This window comes from Pteropus alecto, unplaced genomic scaffold, assembly GCF_000325575.1.
Source record: "Pteropus alecto unplaced genomic scaffold, ASM32557v1 scaffold269, whole genome shotgun sequence".
NCBI lineage: Eukaryota > Metazoa > Chordata > Mammalia > Chiroptera > Pteropodidae > Pteropus > Pteropus alecto.
This window is the reverse complement of record NW_006443566.1, coordinates 106,075-113,048: the sequence shown is the minus strand read 5'-3', so window position 1 is coordinate 113,048 and position 6,974 is coordinate 106,075.

Genomic DNA, 6,974 nt, shown 5'->3' with positions numbered 1-6,974 from the left:
GGTAACCTAGAGCAACTGAGCTATTGGTGCTGCTCTGTTCGGCTTCTTCATCCCCCGTTGTCCACACCACTACTGCTGCCCCGCTACCACTGGCTCCATGAGGGCCTGGAAATCCAATGTCAAGGTCAGAGTTGGGTCAGGGGCAAAGGAGGCTAGGAAAGTGGGTGGAGCAAACAGCACAGAGTGGTTTTAGAGCACAATAATAATGATCCTATAATTTACTTAGTATTTTCACAACACATTATTTATTTGATCTTTTTAACAACCCAATGATGTAGGGAAGATAAATAATTTCATTCATAGCTTGTGTGTGTGTGACGTGCTATCGAGTCGACTCTGACTCCAGGCGACCCTGTGAATGAGTGAGGTCCACAGAGACCTGTCCTCAACAGCCCTGCTCAGCTCCTATAGACTCGTGCTTATGTCTTCTCTTTGGAGTTGATCGGTCTCATATTTGGTCTCCCTTCGTCCTGCTGCCTTTCGTTTTTCCCAGCATTATTGTCTTTTCCAAAGAACCTGCCTTCTCACGATGTGCCCCACGTAGGACAGCTTGTTTCATCACTTTAGCCTCCAGCAATGTTTCCTTACCTTACAGATGAAAACAACAACAGAAAAAAGAAAGAAAAATCAGACCTATAAAGCTTAAGTGTCTTGCTCTAAATCATGCAGCTAATAAATGTCTAGGGTCCAGTTTTCTCATCTCTTAATCTAGAGTTCTGCACACCACAGTACACAAAAATATAAAGCTTACCTTATCATCGTTTCCTTCAAGTTCTCTTGATTTGATTTGCTTGTCTCAGTTGCAGGAGAGCAAAGGAGAACTGGGGCTACCAACCTAGTGCAGTGGGGCCTGCAGACTGCAGAAGATTGACAGAAATCCTTCTCCAGAATCAAGACATCTTAACTCACTGGTGTTTTCCAAACCAAAAAGGACCGGCCATACAAAAATCTTTGGGAAAATCATTCATTTCCGTAAATGGTCATTTTCACACCATAATCAATCATTTTGGACAAAATTTTTCAAAATTAGTCTTTAAATAAAATAATAAATAATTTAATTCTTGCCTAAGTTTACCTTGTTACTCAAATTTGAACCATAGTACTCTGATTTAATGTGCTTTTCTTCAAGATAATTATTTTAAACATTTGAAGTCAGCTTGTTTCAAATTAGCAATGTCATGACCTGAATACAAATACTTATTTCCTTCATTATCTCTCTGAGCTATTCATTCCCCCTTGAATGAATCTTTTAGTTCTTTAACTTCCTCTTACTTGAATACTCAGTGTAATCGTTTTCATACAGAACGTACAGGTCTTTTTTTCTTTCCGAGAATGTGGAGCCATACCAGTTCCAGTTATAGGAAATTGTACTGATGAGAGTTTTGTGTGTGTGCATACAGTGGTAATTTTAGCTTTATTTTTGTTTTCAGAGAAATCAAAAATTTCACAATGAACTTGTACTATTTAAAGTGAGGAATTTTTAAATATATAGCTATAAATTTATAGGTTATCTTTATAACTGTGAAGGTCAAAACCAGAAATGCAGTATTCCTGCAGCAGTGTAGGGTCCCTTAATTAATAATATGTATCTTCTAACTTCTCTAATACAACTCAAAATTACACTGTTATTCCCTTCTGCTACTGTACTTTAAAAAATTCATACCTTTGAAGACAGCAAAACTCTGAGTAGATATGATTCATTCACTTCCACCACAATGAGAGAGGCTTCAGCTGAAAAACAGAACTATTCTGTTCTGGTCTCATGTATTTCTAGGAGAAAACAGGGAGACAGTTATTTTAGGAGTGACTATGAACTTAACAAAAATTCAGACAGATCAAGAAGGGAAAGAATGTCACAGGATGATGATGTCACAGAATGAAACAAATTTGCTTCAGCTTGCCAGCTCTTCAGCATTTCAACCCTTATCTATCTATGAACTATGCAATAGTGACTTTTCTTCTTGTAACTGAGTGGTTATTTTCACATCTTCAACCCATTTCTTAAAGAGGGAAATATTTTTTAAATTTTTAAGCAAAAATTTTATTGTTCCTGAGAAATGACTGCTTTAGTGAAAAATAGGTTTATTAGGACCACATAAATCGAACCAAGAATCAACCTCTGTCTCTGTCTCTGTCTCTCTCCCTCTCTCATTCATACACACAGAGAGAAATATTACATATAAAATGTACATGTATAGTTTAACAAATAGTTTTTAAGAAAATCGTATGCCAGTACAACGATCATGTAGGTCACAAGACAGAAAATTTTTAGCACAGGAGCAATACATTTGTGCAGTCCTTCCTACTCCCAACCCCTATCTCTTCATTAGTGGTCATTATTTATTCTGATTTTTATGCTAACTATTTTCTGCTTTCCTTCATATTTTGCCATGTTACATGCATCCATAAATAATATTTTAGTTTCGCTTGGTCTTAAATTTTAGGTGGCATAATATATTTTGTCTTTTTTTAAAAAAAACTTTTTTATTAGATAGATCTATATTGTGTGTAGCTGTAATTCTTCCAATTTCATTGCTGTATAAAATACCACAGTTTATCCTTTCTGCCAATGACGACCATTTAGGTTGTTTCCAGTTATAGCAACAACACTACTGTGAACATTCTTGTACATGTATCTAGGGAATAGCTAGGAGCGACACCTCCAAGTCAGAAAGTAGGCATATCTTGAGCATTACCATATAGTATTAAACATCCCTCAAAAGACATTGTACCAATTTAAACACTCATTCATTCTACATGTGAGTTCTTGTAGTTCCGCATTCTTGCCAACTCTTGGAGACTAGGGGTGGGGCCTGAGAGAAGAATCAGAATGCACTTTTCTGGAAGGAAATATTATTTACCTCCCTCTCCATTATTCTTTTCCATGCAATGCCTTGATTTAATACTAAGAATTATGACACATTCAAAGAAATAAGAAAATGTGAGCTATGGTTGAAAAATGAAATAGTCAATAAAAGCAAACCCATAGATGGCCCAGATGTTAGGCTTATCAGGCAAGGACTTTAAATTAACTATAATAAATAGGTTAAATCAGTAGTCCCCAAGCTTTTTGGTACTAGCGCTCTTATGAGTAATCTAATGCCTAATGATCTGAGGTGGAGCTGAGGTGGTGATGCTAACATTGTGGGGAGTGGCTGCAAATACAGATGAAGCTTTGCTCGCTGGCCTGCTGCTCACCTCCTGCCCGATTCCTAACAGGTCATGGACTGGTATCCCTGAGTTAAAGGATGTAGTGGGTAAAAAAATGGACGCTGCATAAACAGATGGGCAATATCCACAGAGAACTGAAAATTACAAAAAAGAAACAAAATCATAACAGATATGAGAATCATTCAATGACATAGCAGAGGGAAAAAAAAATCCGAGCTGTAGACAAGTCAATTAAAATCATCCAAATTAAACAAAAAGAGAGGGGCAAAAGAGGTTTAAAAAGGTAATCTGAGTTCTTTGGGACAATAGCAACGATGGCTTAACATTGTACATTAGAGTCCCAGGAGGAGAGCAGAGAGAGTACAGCATAGGAAAATTTTGAAGAAATAATGATCGAAAAATTTCTTCAATTGGCTAATGTTATCAATCCACAGACTAAAGACCTGAGTGGACTCTAAGCAGATAAACACAAAAAAAACTACTCCTAGACACATCAGAGTCAAACTGCTAAAAACCAAAGACAAAAAGCAGATCTTAAGAGCATGCAGAGGTAGAGAAACTACTTTCAGGAAAATAATAAGAAGAATGATAGCTGAATTCTCCCAACAGTGAAGACCAGAAAAGATTAGAACCACATCTTTAATGCTCAAAAAGGGGAAAAGCAACCACCAAGCTAAAATTCTATATCCAGTGAAAATATCCTTCAAAAATGAAGTCACGATAAAGGGTAAAGACATTTTCAAAATGACTGAGGCTGAGAATATTCATTGCCAACAGACCGTCACTGCAAAAAATGCTAACAAAAGTTTCTTAGGTGAAAAGGAAATACCTAATGAAAGCAAGAATCTGCAGATGAGATGCAGAGCATCAAAAAGTGTCAGTGTTGGTTTATATCAACTTGGCATAAGAGCGTGGCTTTGATACCCAAGTCACAGTCAGCAACTTGACCTAAGAGAAGTGGCATGGGTCGTGGGGACTTCTTCTCCTAGAGTGTGAGCTCTCCAGCTGTGGAAAAGAGTTGGTCACCATCTCTTGCTCTTGTGTGATGTTTGTGAAAGTGTAACCCCTTCAGACACTGTTCTTGGGAGTTCTTCCTTTCTTTCTTCTGGACTATAGCTCTTTTGTAAAAATCACTTAATGTGGAAACTCGCCAGCGGTATGGGAAAAAAAGATGTGGGCAAAAGAGTAGGATGGTGGGACTGGGTGTGCATAGCAGAAATGTGGCATGTGTAACAGTGACTAGCTTACAACAGAGCTCATATGCAGAAGGAGACGGCTGAATGCCTCTTTGGTGTTTTAGTCTAAGAGAGCGCCTCATTCTGGGCAGATAGTGGAAGTGAATCAAGCCTTTTCTTTCTTTATTGCTGCTATCTCTGCTGCTTTAGTTTAGAATTCACAGCACAAAATATGTCCTTCAGCCCACTCCTAGTGTTAGAACAGTGGAACTGTCTTTTGATTTTGCAAACTGTCTTTTTTCCCCCTTAGTTTTCAGTATTGTTTCCAGCTTTCGTCCTTTTGTGTATCTTCTCAGGTATTTTAATTGGAAAATTAAAGAGGTCATATCAGTTAAGTCTAGTTTGTTTGTTTGTTTGTTTTACAACTTCTTATTATTTAAATTTTCATATATACAGAAAAGCTGAAAGAATTCTACAGGGAATGCCCATAAATACCAACCACCTAGAGTCTACCTAAAGTATTGCTTTTGCTTATTAATTCTAATTTTTAAAATTTAAATTTTAAATCGATAAATTTTAATTTTTAGACACACATTGCACATTAGATTTTGGTTTATTTAAACAGATTGTTATTATGCACATTCTCAGGACCTATGAGCATTAGATATATTTTAAAATGTTAAGGATAAAACATAATTAACAAATAAAAATTGGAGTGTATCTAATTGAGTGATAAATTATGTCTGAATTACATTAATAAATGGAGAATTGAAGCAATAATTTTAACAACTGATATTTTAAATTTTTCTGTGTGAGTTGGTTGAATAATGTTTTACAGCTATTTCCCTCATTCTATAGATAAAATTGGTCAAAGGGAAAGGAGAAATAAGTGACTTTGATGTCAATTTGGGCCTATGTTGTCCCAAGTAAAAATTTACCTAAAATATAAATCAGCCTTAGAATGCAGGAGATCTCCTTTTGTAGGTAATACAGTCTTCTGTCAGATGAAGAAGGCAAGAATAAGAAAATTCTTCCTGGCTTTGTAATCGATCACCTTCCAATACTTCCATGATTTGGGAAAAAACGACAGTACCAGAAGCAACTGGGATGACTTCTTAAGAAGCCAGAGGATGGTCTCAAAGTCCGTTAAAAGGAGTACTTAAACTCCAATCTCCTTTAAAAGGGTGTTTTATACAAAAACCTTGGTTGTAATAGTCCTCCACTTTACATTTTTCCTCTTGTAATACAGCATATTAAACATGCCCGCCAAGGGATCATAAAGCAATCTGACTCATGACAATTCCCTGAATATTATTATTATTATTTTTTTTAAATTGCATTTCCCTGGCACATGTTACAAAGAAGTTTTCCTACAGATCAAAACCAAACTCTTGGACTGTGCCAATGTTCATTTCAACTTGAATCACCACCCACCTGGGCCTGACTCGGGCTGGCAGTCCAAAGGGAAAATTCTGCCTAAGTGCATTACAACCTCTGGATCTGTCCCCTGCTCAGGTGCACAGAACCAGATTAACTGGGAGAGGCAACAAGGCGAATTTGACTGGAGATGAATTCTGGGAAGCAGGAGAGTTTAGGGTGACTCAACCATTTGGCAAGGACTAAGTAGAAATGACTTTTGAGGAGAACAGTTTGAACAGGTACAAGGTTGCTCATGATTCCAAACTGATGCCAGTGCTTGCTGAAGTTTTAAGCTAGAAATACTTCCAAGACAAGACTTTTCCTTCTGAAGAAGTTTAAGACCTGAAAACCAGCCATCTTTTGCTATTATGAAACTTCACGATATATAAAATTTTAAGACAAAGACTCACATTCAAGAATTTACTTAAAAAGAAACTAGAATTGATCTGTTCTTTGTTTCTAGAGATCCCTTTCAACTCTAGATTTTTACACACTAAAAGTAGAATCCTTTTTCAAATTAACTTTTGAGAAAAGGAAGGATAGTTTTATGAGACAATTATTGTTCTTTCCTCTTACTTGTTGACCAGATTTTGCCAGATGAGTAACGGTGTTGGTTGGCTGAGTCCTTCCAGCTTTAAAAACCTTTAGCTCTCTTAAGCCTCCAGGATATGGCTTGTTAAGGGCAGGTATTAAGTTCTCTCTACCCAAGGGCCTTGCAATGCGGTGGGTCTCCTGAAAAGTTGGTGAGGAATAGATGTGATACTCCTTATCTAAGATTAACCAGGAGTCCTGAAGCCTGGGAGGCCATGTTGGCAGTTCTTGGAGGTTTTATCGGCCATGACTGTTTGGAGAACCATGGTAGTGTTTCCAGCTGCTCCACTTAGTGGCTGGATAGATTGGAACAGGTTACTTAATCACTACGGCCTACTTCCTCATCTGCAAAATGGGGCTAATAGCAATGCCTACATCATAGCACTGTTTCGAGGGTTAAATGATACAGAGAGAGCACAAAATAAATGTTAAGCACATGTTAGCCATTACTATCAAATGTCTGTGTGTGTGTGTGTGTGAGAGAGAGAGAGAGAGAGAGAGAGAGAGAGAGAGAGAGAGAGAGAGACAGAGAGAGAGCAAGAGAGAGACAGAGAGAGAAAGAAACTCATGTAACTACACTAAGACCAATTTTTATTTGTCAGGAGGATTTCATTGTAA